Source organism: Prinia subflava, chromosome 9 (genome assembly GCF_021018805.1).
Source record: "Prinia subflava isolate CZ2003 ecotype Zambia chromosome 9, Cam_Psub_1.2, whole genome shotgun sequence".
NCBI classification, from domain to species: domain Eukaryota; kingdom Metazoa; phylum Chordata; class Aves; order Passeriformes; family Cisticolidae; genus Prinia; species Prinia subflava.
In genome coordinates, this window is record NC_086255.1 from 26,506,307 (window position 1) to 26,519,281 (window position 12,975).

Sequence of the window (12,975 nt, forward strand, 5' to 3'; positions counted from 1 at the left end):
ACCAGGGTGGCGTGAACGAGGAGTAGAACTGGCCCTTCGAGTGTACCCGGCTGCTTTGGCTGCTTATCTGCAGCACAGGACTGCCCTCTCCATCCGGCTGTTAATTATTCATCCAGCAGACATCAGTGCAAGTCTACCTGGCTACACTGCTGCACTCCTTAGGAAATGATATGATCAATCTTTCCATACTAAGCAAAAGAAAGCATCTGAACAGAAAATGTTTAAGATAAGGCAGATACAAAAAAAACATGTTACTTCACGTTTGATGGCAGTTTCGTTAGAGCAAACGTAACCAACGTGTCAACGAAGGCAGATGGGTGCCAGTGCAACATAAAAAAAGCTGTAGGCGTTGCAGACACTACTGAGTGCAAGAGCAGAGGAGCTGACGTGCCTGGCTGTGTGTGGGTGTGATGAAAGGGCTCCGAATTTGCCGCCTGCTCTGTGGCAGATGTCTAGGCCAGCACTCTGCCTGTGACACCGCCTGCTATCAGGAACTAGGGGAGAACAGAGTCCTCCCTGGCTTCATCCAGAAACCCGGGGAGTTCCTGGCCTACAACCAGGCACAAGTGACTGCGCTATTGCCATCAGTGCGCACATCTGTCATCAGATCCGTGTGATTGCAAATCTGCACAGCACTTTCATCCCCAGCCACGTACTCTGGCAGCGACTTTTCAACTGAAATATTTGCTGGGAGGAAGGAAAGAAACGCCCCATTTTACCATCCTTGTAAACCTGCCATTCCCTTACACTGTGGAGAAAAAAAATAGTGTTGAAACACTATTCATCAGTTTCTTAATTTCATTTAAGGTTTGATAGATTACCATCACCATCTCTCTCTCTCCACTGTTTCTCTTTCCTTAACTGAAGAGGCCCAAGTCTATTTAGTACTGGATCCTATTTGTACTGCTGGAAGAGAGAAAAATCAAACTAGAACAAAAAAAATTACCTTCTCATTTTAATGGGACTGCTGAAATTGTGACAACAGAAGGACGTAACCTGCATGTCCATATATAATGAACTTGTAAAGCTGTATAATCACATTTTAAAAAAACTGTATAGAATGCTGCTTCAAAATTGGCTTAAGTTCATTTAAGCCTGTACTGATTGCAGGAAGGGAAGCGCTGGCCCTCCTCTCACTCTTCATAAGGGACCACAGTGAGCTGGAAATACTGAAAACATAGGGGGTTTTTATGCGGTTAGGTTTCAGTTAAATTAGCAAACAAATCCAACCTTTAACCTGGCCACAAGTACAAAAATGACAGTGGAAACACAAAAAAGAAGTGAGGGAAAAAAATTCAACACGATATGCAGATAGGTTCAATCTAAAGTAGGGGCTTCAAAACAACGATCTCTCCAAGCGTTAATACCTCATTTAGAGCCTGTTACTGGTTTTGCCTCTGTTGGAATTAAATTACATTGCACTTAACTGTACCTCATCCAGTATTTTATCATCCAGGCATTCAATACTGCTCAGGCCAGTTTATAGTACCAGTATCAGCGACAGATTTCACCACCTCAGCGTCCACTCCCCCTTCCACACTATTTCCAAACACACAGAATAAAAGAGCCCTCATCACTTGCTTCCAGTGAGGCTGTTACCACCCCTCTGGCACAGGAATACCTGCCCAGTTCTTCTTGGGAGACCACAACTGGCCAGGGCCTTCCAGATGTGTGTCACCAGTGCTGAGCTGAAGGGCATCATCACCTCCCGAGCCTGCCCACAGCACTCACCCTTGGCCAGGAGGCACTCCCCAGGCACAGGGCTTTGCACTTCCCTCTGTGGAGCTTCCTGAGCTTCCTCTCCGCTCACTTCTCCAGTCCATCCAGGTCCCTGCGAGGGGCTGCACAGCTGCCTGGCCCACCAAACACTCCTCCCAGTTCTGTACTGCCTGCGAACTCCTGAGGGTGTGCCCTATCCCATCATCCATCCATGGTCACTTGGTGCACTGTGCTGGAAATCCAGCTTGACCCCTGGGTCACACTGCTAGGGACTGGTTCCCAGCTGGGCTTTCTGCTGCTGATCACAGCTCCTTGAACCTGGTAGCTCATCCAGTTTTCCGTCTATCTCACTGTCCATCTGTCCAGCCTGTACTTCCATCACTTTGTTGATGAGGATGTTACAAGTGACACTGCCACTACCCTAAGGAACTGAAGATAAACAATATCCACTGCTCCCCACTCACTGACTGAGACAGGCTCCTGCAGACCCCTGCCAACATCACCCATGCTGGCCTGCTGCAAGGCCTGACCCACACCTCTCAGCTGGCTCCTCATTCACCCAGAAGGAAGAACTTCAGCAATCTCCATGGCACTCTCAAAGCAAAAATCCCCACAACCATGTCAGCTGTCCCACCCATCTCTGATCAAAACAAAATGTGACAGCACACAAACCTCCAATTTCTCCTATTTGTGCTCAGTCTTTTCCACAACTTATGGAAAACAGTGAAATCCAAATAAAATAATCAACTTATGTTAAGTTTTAGAAAGTTTACACTGGCTACACTTTAATAGCCTGAAACCTCATTTCACCCCATGACAAAGTTACAGATGCTAGAGAGAAAAATCAAGTGACAGTGGAGTAATTATGGATGGATAGATACAGGAAGAGGTGCTTTGCAGTTATATACAGAGCAAGGAGATGAAGAGTTCTGTCACTCCTATCGCAGGTCAGAAGAGAGCTCTGGGCTCCCCTCAAGGGCTCAAGCCCAGCAAGCCTTTCTCACCACACCACTGCTCCTCTGCCCACACTCCCCGGCACCTGAACCCAAAGCCCCACTCCCGCTCTTCCAAATGCTCAGAAGACCCTGGGATCTGTATTTACAGCACACCCACAGCTTATCAAAGTAGCCCGAAGGAGATTTATTTTACCTTCAGTTGGTCCAAGTACACACAGTAAAAAATATCTTCCAGTAAACAATTACTCCTTCTAAAATCAGAGAAACAGTTTGAAATCAAGATTCAAAACTCTGACATTTCTCTTACATAACTGCAAACTTTTAAATTTTGGTAAAAATTCTTTGAAACAGAAGTCCCTTTGTACAAAGCAAAAAAGCCATCTTAGGGTCTTTCATTAACTAAATCACCCTTTACATCAGCACTCAAACAAATGCCTTCTCAAAGATCAGCTCTACCATATGCAAATCTTAGTACTAACAGGTAACTCTAATGAACACCAACATTGCCAAAAAGTACAAAGACAAAAAAGAATACAAAAGAAAATGTAAAATTACACATTTTTATAACCTGCTTAGTAGCATAGAGAGACCTTTTTTAACTGCAATTGCTTCATGTGCTATGGATATATACTGCTTTAATGTGCCTTACAGACCCAGCCAGCTCTGGTTATTGGGATGTAGGAAGGAGCTTCCAGAGAGTGGGAATTCCACCACAGCTGTGTGCTAGACTGTCCTGTGTTCCTCTGGAGCAATGTGGCGGGCATTGATGGCAGCAAAACTCTTGAATTTGTAACATTCTTGTCTCACTAGTGCACCCTCCTTTCATACATTGTTAGTTGGTTATTTTTCCTGTAACCAACTTCTCCTCTGAAATTAAGTCAGCAGAAATGAAAAGATATTTATGAAGGACAAGCAAGCAAGAAAATGACAGAATTTGACTGCGGCAAACAACTATACACACTACAGATGCTTAAGGAGAAAGAAGGAAATTCTTACATCAGCTCTTCCATTCCACCTCTATTCTCCAGGCTCCTAAGACTATTACTGACAGTATTAGAGAGATGTAAATATTATACAACAGCATTTGAAACTTTGAGAAAAACTTGAGTAATGCCATTGCTGCAACGGAACCTCTGGCTAAGGAATGCACAGCTGCTCAGCAGATGTATAATTTCAGCATTTAGCTTCCATTATTTCAAGGGGGATTTTTTCTTTACTCCATGTTTTCAGATTTTCTATTTCCATCTGGTTTTTGACCTCCCTCAGCTTAGTCCACTCTTCTCTGTTTTAGTTCATTACACCAAAATAATTTTCTAAATTAGAAACATCTCTACACTTAAAAACTTGTGAATTTAAAGAGAGGTGGGGGAGTGAAACAGGGCCAGGGGCAGAACAAAAACAGACAGTTCATCAGAGGCTTGGGTTTGAATAAAAACTATCCTGTCTGGGTCGGGTTTGATTTTGCAGTTCCTGGTCTAACCCAAATTGACGAGCTGTATTCCTTCCGTGAAATTTTAAGAGCAGGAAACTGAAGAACATCAGCAATATGGGAATGTTTCTACACTTTGCCAGAGCCCTCTGCCATAAGCTTTTGGGTAAAACAACACTCCAGGTTTTGATTCTTTTTAGGGTTATGATTAATTATAGTTGTAAGTGTAAAAACAATTAACTCACCAAGTACGAAAAGAGCTTTACAAAACATATAAAGATTAGTGCAAACTAGTATGAGTAGTTGTCAAATCAATTCAGTAAAGAATTTATTAATGTAAGAGTAGTAAAATATTAAATGTTTTTATAATTATATATATATATATCGAGATACCATTGTTCAGAAAAATTTCCTTTCCATTTTCAAAATTTCCTTTCTAAGTCAAGTAGAGGACTAGGGCACATAATATTGTCTCTCTTAAGCTTCAGTCCACACTACAAGTTTTAAAGATGAATTATCCCTGGTAGACCCCCTGATTCAAATGTGACAGATAGGCCCTAAAACCAATTTTCATCCAATTTTCCATTTAATTTTAAGCTCAGAATAATAATTTGCCTGGGTGGGGAAGGGCACAATCTTCAGTCCTAATGAATGGCATACACATCAGAATATTCTACAGGAAACTTTCTATAGAATATTTTCCCACACACAAAAAAAAGAGGTAAAATTATTATGAACTAGTAAATATGGAAGATAAAATTATAAAAATACATTTATACATTGAAACAAAACCCCCACATTTTTACTTGGGGGAATTTATTGTTTGCTTTGTCTCTTAAGAGAGGAGACATTCAAACCAAGTTTTTTAAAAAACCCTTTACAGTGAAACTTCCCCTATCTTCTATCATCAGGGACATTTCTGCTTAATACTTGGTACCACTACTGAATTTCTCCTTATGCTAAAATCCCTTCAATAACCTGAACAGAAGGTAGATCCAGTGCCCCAAACAGGCTGCACCTCATTAGCTGGAAGTTCATCCCTGTCCCTGTCCCCGTCCTGTGCTGTAATTAACTCCCAGTTGTCCAAACCTGACCACTGCAAGGCCTGCACAACACGGAGAGGGAAACAGGAGGGTTTCTACAATCTTCTCCAAGGCATTCTGTTAAAGATGATTTTCTCTTCCACAAAGAAGGACATGCAGCCAGGAAGAGCACATTTTACCCAGCTCTGTGGTCTCCTCACTCACATTTCCAGGCACTGAGGTTCACTCTTTTCTTCCAATAAATCCCTCTTGTTTTCATACTACTCCCCAAGTTCTTTCATTCTCAAATAAAGGGACAAGTAGATTATACATTTTTCATATTTTCAGCATCCGTTATTCCTGTTGAACAATTCCACCTGTACCCTTGCAGAAACACATGGCACAGTTCCTCTGCCTGACCACTGCACTGTGAATTTCCAACTGAACACAGGATTGGGAGAAGAATGATTAATTTAGAAAATTTTATCTGAGCTTATTCACCATTTCCATATCCTTGATGCTCTGTCTCTGAGCACACAGTGTGCTCATTTGCACAAATCTCATGAGCAGAGTATTGATTCTCTGCATAAGCAAAATCTCTGATGACTTCAGTCCTCCAAAGTCATTTGAGCTCTATCCACTGATTTCCAGTCAAATTTGGGATCAGGCTCTCACCGAGGAAATATAAAGGCCTACAAATGGTTCTAGGTGGGATTTTTTTTAAAAACAAGAAAAGAAAAGCAAATTTAAATCATTTCAACAGCTGCAGCAGTGAAAAGGAAATCGCTTCCACAAAGCAGATCTGTTTCCTGGTCTGTATCTTGTGAGACTTTGATATTTCTCTAACTTATCTCTGCCACATCTGCTTGTATTTATCAACCAAAGCATGGCAAGAACGACAGTTTTCTCCTTAAGATGGTGAACTGAGGGAACACAGACACAAAGAATTGCTAGATGCTTCCACATTTTAAACTAACAAAGTTGACTAAAACCACAGCGCAAATATTTATGTGATATCAAATTTTTGTAAAAAGTATTGCTGCTGTTATAATATGATGCAAATTAAGCTACAATACTGAAGAGATGAGTTAATAATACTGATTTCCCCCCTTTTTTTAATGCAAAGCAACTCATGACACTCAAATTATATTTAAATGCACTACATTTTCCTCTGTATTTTGGGGAATCCTGTTTTGATTAAAAAATGAGTATGAGAGCATTTAGCTGCACGTTGCAGGTACACATCCTTAACAATTGTTACTATACAGATTTTTGTCTAACCAAAATCTTTTAAAACATTCAAATTTCACACCTTCTTGATACTCAGAGCATGTCCCCCTCCCCTGTGCAGAGTCACCTCACAGGTGACAGGGCGGGGATGGCAGTGACAGCTCCACCAGGGCAATCACTTTCACTGTCACTACAGGTGTCACTGCAGGAACTCCGAGCTGGTGACACACCTGACCTTCACTAAGGCTTTGCTGCAGCTTTTCCTTTCCTCCTGCTCACACAAGCCATGAACATTATCACAATCATGAACCAGAGGATATTTTCCTACCCTATCACTTGTTTTGAATTTTGCTGACCAGGCTGTCATTACACAGAACTAAACCTAACCGTAACGCACAGAATGAAATGGGATGGAACTACAAGACACCCTTTAGAAAAATGGCAAGAAAAACCTCTCTGGATTATAAATCTAAAACTGAATTACTATACTTCTCACAGTGTTTGTGTACCACTGAAACAATGGGGTCATAACCAGAAACCCATGCAAGGGTTTTGCACTACTACAAGATGAATAAAGTTCTTGGTCTTCTCAATATATCAAATATACATCAATCAAAAATGCTTCAGTGTCCAACCTGCTACAATGGATTATAAAATATGTACTGCAGACTAGTGGCATAATTGTTTAGTTTTACTTTGGAGGCAAAAAGACATGAAATACACCTAATATGCTCTGTAAATCTACCCAGCAAAGTCCTGGGAAGCCAATTCTCAACAAAGTCCATCCTGGCACGTTAGCAGCTTGTCCCCTGATTTCCTGGTCAGGGGTGGGCCAGCTATGGGTTTTATCAAGCTAAACCTCTTGTGATTTACACACCCCAAATACAACGTACTGTGCAGATTTTGCTGGACTAAATCCCTCACAAAATAGCTATTCCATGTATCTGCTCAATAAGAGCACTGAGAATGCTGAAATTATGTTTTCTGTACAAAAGAAGAAAAATGAGGTGACTATTTCAACCTTTCACCCAGTTTCAAGAATCACCTAGTGTAGTCTCCATGTAATTTTTAAAGGACACAATGTAGCAGGTCAAGTTTTATATTCACTGACAGTTTGAAGCATTTTAAAGGGAAACTATTTGGTGCCAGAGAGTAGTGAACCCTCAACAGCTTTCACAGCAACCTTTAATGGATTGCAAGAAAACAAGGCAGAAAGAATTCACCTTTCCCTGAAAGCACTAACCATCCTGGAAGGCACAGAAGACACCACTGCAACTGGGCACCATCAGCACGACTGTGGTGGGACAGCTGCAGAGGCTTCTGCAGGTCCTGTCCAAGAAAAGAAAAAGTGGAACCACTGAAGCAGCAGTGAAAGGAAAATCTTCCTGTCAGGCACACTCCGTGCCTGTCTCCAAGTCCTGCATTTTGGGAATATTAGCAAAGGAAACAGGGCTTCAAGTACTCCATCTGTACCCACATATGGCTCTGACGAGATACACTTTTAAATTACTGCGTTCCTCCTGTCATTATTCACAGATGACAGTAAGATAAGGGAAGAAATCCCAGGATCTGAAAATATGCCCTTTTTACTGAGAACCAAAAAATACCTGATGCTTTCCCAGGTATCCAGACAGGACAAATCCTCAACTGATGCTTGAAATAAGCAAGGACAAACAAACATTTGTAACACTTTGTCACACACTGATTGGTCTCTTTCATGCATCTGTGTTCTCCAGCAATTCACTGAAGAAGCTACTGCCGCTCTGTATGTCAGACCTGGTATCCAGAAAAAGCTCATGTATCATCTACATGCTCCACCATATTCAGTATTTTTAATCTGCATAACAATTTTCACTGTGAGGATCTTGCACAGCAAAACCTTAGGATTTGGGGTCCCACACACTGGCTTAGAGAAAGTCTGCTCTAGCTACAAACTGTTTTAGTGAACATGCCTTTAACCAGTGAATTCCAAATAACATGCTATTTCATGCTTGCAGTTTACCAAGAGCTTTCTGCTCTAACTTGAACAAAGGCTCAAGCAGATAACATCCAGAGGTCCCTCTCAAAACTAAATTACTTCACAATTAAGGGAAGAAAATAATTCAGATCCAGCCATGTATACTCTTGCTGGAAGAGATCAGCCAGCAGGACATACTGAGGACTGGCAGCTGAATCTTGCAGGTGCATGAGAAGACTCTTCATCAAATTCCAAATCAGATCTCAAAGCCTACCAGGCTGGACTTGTCTGTATAAATACACATAAAATACACAGCCCCATGCACACACCTCAAAGAATATAAGGTGCATAACCTCAGAAAAAGCTACAAAGGAACAAAAGTACAAGACCAATCGAAAAATACATTTTCAGCAAGAGCTTTAACCAGGCTGCTATAAACGCCACAACATGGAGTATTTCTAGCTGTAGACTGCATAAATTAACTGACTATAAATTGCTCTTATGTTAACTTTTTTATTCCAGGACTAGGTTCTACTACAAATCAAACAAGCCTTTCAATTTGTGAGAGTCTTCCTTATCTACAAAAGCAGCTTCTCTATCCCTGCAAGTAACAGGCCTGAACAATCCCTAGCGTGTTAACTTGATAAAAGAACTCCAAGATAATTACCTGTAAGCAGAGAACAAAATATGTAAATTCGGAGGGCAACCAACTTACACTGGAAAAAGCGTCATACAACCTGACACAAAGTAACAGGCAACTCGTGAAAGGAAATACCACAGCTTACACACATCCCTGCTGCTGAATTCACTGTTAATTTTACCAAAACAACATCAGAGTGTGCTTGACTGAAAAGTGGTAGAAAGCCGTTTGTGCTTTTGACCCCTGTTCAACAGATTTTGTAATCAGCTATGAAAAGCGCGTACATAATCGGTCCTCGACAGCACAATCTTTCACTACTAAGGTACGGGCGATTATCTGGGGTCCTTATTTCTTCAGACTTTTTTTGTTTGACGTCGCTGAACGGCAAAAACCGATTTGGAAAGCCGGCGTCCAGCTTTGTTCAAGGCTCGCACAAAAGAAAGGCGAAGCACCTTATTCCTCGTACCCTTCGCACGACGACGGGCGCTGCCGCTCGCTCCGGCCGGGGCCGCTCGGCACGGGGCCCGGGATTACAACACCGGCAAGGGAGGGCAGGAGGGAGGCAGCGCACGGCCAGCGAGCGCCGCGCCGGCCCTGCCCACGCAGGGACCCGCGGGCCCCGCGCAGCCCCCGCGGCGCCCACCCGGCCCGGCCCGGCGCGGCGCGGCGGCAGCGGCGGGCAGCGCCCCCAGCGCCGCGGCGGGGCAGGGCGGCCGGGCCGGGGGCGCTCCCCGGGCCCCGAGCAGCCAGGCCGGGGCGGGAGGGCCGCCGCCGGCCGCAGCGGAGTCCGCCTTCGACGGCGCTGCCCGGGGCCGGCGCAGACCCCGCCGGACACCGCCCCGGCCGGGCCGCCCGACGGCGGGGAAGGGGCATCGCCGCGGAGGGAGCGGTGCGGGCGCGGCGCTGCCCGGGGCGCCCCGGCTCCCTCAGCCCGGCCGAGGCCTCCGCGGCGCGGGCCGCACTCACCGGCGGTGGGGGCTCCTCATCCTCCGCGCGGGGACGGCAGGCGAAGGGGGAGGGGGCCCGCTCCCCGCCGCGCTCCGCGGGCCGTTCCCGGGGCCCCGACGGCTCCGCTGAGACGGGGGCGAAGGCGGGTGCGTGTCGGGCGGGGGAGGGCGGGACGGCTCGGCGCAGGCTCCGTGTCCCGGCAGGCGCTCCCGGCGCGTCCCCGCGGGGCGGGGCGGGAACGAGCCGGATTCCAATCACTGCAGACGGGCGCGCGCGGCGGGGGCCCGCGGGAGGCGGGAGCGCGCCCGCCGCCCCCGCCCGTCCGTCAGCACGTGCCGTGGGCGGGAGGGCTGGCGGGGCTCCCGGGGAGAAAAGTTGGCCGGGAGGAACCGGCCGGGCCTGCTTTTCCTCCCCGGTAGCCCCTCCGCGGGCGGGAGCGCGGGCCGCAGCCTCGGCCAGCTTGTCGCTGGGCGCCCGGGCCCCGGCGTTCTCCTGTCCCGCCGCCCGGCAGCGCTTTTCCCGTGAAGAAGCTCGTCTGGGAAAGGGCAGAAAGGTGTGAGGGAAAAAAATATTTTTTGAGGGGAAAAAGTGGCCAAGCCGGTGTCATGGAAGCACTGCGGGGCTTGAGGAGGGCAGAGACACGAGAAAAGCAAATCCGTGCGGCTGGATGCGGCTGCAGGGCCGGGAGGCTCCGTGCGGGCGCTGTGGGGTTGGTGCCATGGCAGGACAGGCCGCCGGGACTCACGGGGGCTGCGGTGGAGCAGCACCGGAGACCTCTGAGGGGAGATCGGGGGCTGGGGAGGGCAGCGAGCAGTCAGTGTGGCAGCCGCGTAGGGAACAGTGAGGGACTCGAACGGGCCTTTTGGCTTCGTGGAAAATAGTTCTGAGAAGGCTGACGTTGCAGTGCCGCAGGAGGGATAGAGTTCCATCGCAAAGGACAGCATTGTTTGCTCTTTCCATTTCCTGTATCTAAATAAATATGCCCATGTAGATTGGAATACATTGTAACTTCTGCAATGAGCTGCTCTGCGTGCTGATAAGGATGCTGAAGGCCATGATTTGCATTGTATTTCAAAGCTCCTTATCATTAGGATAAATTGGAAAAGTAATAATTAGTCTGTCTGTCTTCGAGCGAGTCTCCCAGCAGCAGTGCAGAAGGAGCTCCAGTGCCAGTGTTTCGTGCACAGCTCCCACCAGGGCTGCTGCTTTTAATCCTGCACTCGACAGTGTGACAGCAGCTGTGCTGCTGCTGTCCTTTCACCTGTCCCGCCACTGGCATCAAGAACTTTGCACGCAAAGCCAGCTACAGGGGGAAATGAAGTTCACATGGATGGCACAGACCTACTCAGTTTCCCTTTGCTGCACACCAAAACACTCTTTAGGCCTTCAGGACACACCAGTAATTGCTGGTGTGGAGATGCCTGCCCAGATAAACTGTTTCTAGAGAATAACCCGTTGGGAAGCAATCTGGCTTATTGGTGCCAAATAGCCACATGTGCATATATTGCGGGAAACATGGGCTTGCTTATTTGTTGACCTCTCCGCAGTGTAGCTCCATTTTTGCATGCTAATATCAGATAGGACTTGTAAATGTTGTGTACTCCACTCCAGAGTTGTCACCTCTGGATGTAAGATGAGAGCCCTGACTTTGCATTCTGGCTCACATGCGTTTTACCCACAGATGGTTAGACGAGTGTATCACTTCTGTATTATCCTACACAGCAAAACAAAAGAGGAAATATAACTTCAAGCCTATCACCTTCACAGACTCCTTTAAAATGTAGCCAGGTAAAGGCACACCTATTAATTGTATGTGGCCAGATACTGTGGTGATAGGCATTTGAAAATGCAGGTCTTGTCTTACTAGACTTTTAGAAAATTTTTTCCGATCACCATCATCCAGAAAAATCTGTCAGTGTCCAAAACAAAGCCAGCCTGCAAGAAAGACAAAATCACAGCTTCCATGCCAAGCAATACAGAACTCCTATGCTTATGTTTATAATTTCAAAGGAAAATATGAGTCTGCTGTTCTTCCACTCTGTACTATCAAATCATAGCAGCAGAATAGACACTCAATATGGAAGAAGAATGCAACGTGCGTGTGTGTGCTCCCAAGCAGAACTAAAGCTGTTACTGCTAGCATCTCTTCAGTAATAACGTGTGCTAATACACTCCAGTGCCTGGCAGATGTTAGACACTGATGCTGGTCCAGGATACATGAATTTAGCAACAGCTGCTAGCCCTGAAATGTATTTAACCCTTCTTGTGAAATGGATCAGCTCTTGTGATCCAGCTCCTGGTGTGGAAATCTGCACATTGCAGAAATTGCTGTCTCAGCCAGTACTTTGCAAGGCACTGGGGCATTGAAGATAGCCACAAGTGACAGTCCCTGTCAGGTCAGGAACAGTGTTGCTGAGGATGAAGTCTGTATTGCTATGGCAAGTAATGCCCATCTCTGTATTATTGAGTGCAGTTAACTCCTTATATTAATCACAAAATAAAGTCTGCACAAGTAAACTACATTATAATAATGCTAGGGCCGCAGGAGACCAAACTGCATCTTAATCTAAAACGATGAATCATAATGACCTTAGAAAGTATTTAGATTGTGATGGATGTCTGATGAAACATCGCATAGAAACTACTGCTGTCCTTGAAAACAGTGCAGTACTTACATTTCCAATATTCCTACCAGGACAGGCAGAGACCTTTTAAACCAGAGAGGGAACACTTTGGGTGATGGGCTCTCAGAAGGACACAGGCTTCCAGCAAGTTAGTTAGCAGCAGCAATCCTACCTGGTGAGGATTTTAGGAATCTGCAAAAACTCACACACACCAGGTTTAGTAACACAGAGTATTTATTTTGTTAATTGAGCAACACTCAAAAAACACTGAAGTCTGAAAATCTGAAAAGAAATAAGTTCATTTGACATTTGGCCAAGATGAGATGTGGAAGTCTAACGTGAGATATAGAAGAAGCAGTTCAAAACTGTCATGATGAAGAGAACTGTATTTAAAAAAAATATAATGGATACCCTTCCAGCTGCTTTCATTGTTATTTCCTCTCCAGGAAT

At 45.5% G+C, this 12,975-nt stretch overlaps 1 protein-coding gene across 1 annotated transcript in view; it reads right to left on the reverse strand.

Annotated features, from left to right (window-relative positions):
* The window catches only part of BMPR1A (bone morphogenetic protein receptor type 1A), a 72,443-nt gene extending 62,383 nt beyond the window's left edge, over positions 1 to 10,060 (reverse strand). Inside the window, exon 1 of the mRNA XM_063406039.1 lies at positions 9,920 to 10,060. The gene's annotated coding sequence lies outside the window, so the exon portion shown is untranslated. The remainder of the gene's footprint in view (positions 1 to 9,919) is intronic.
* Between the last annotated feature and the right edge of the window lie 2,915 nt (positions 10,061 to 12,975).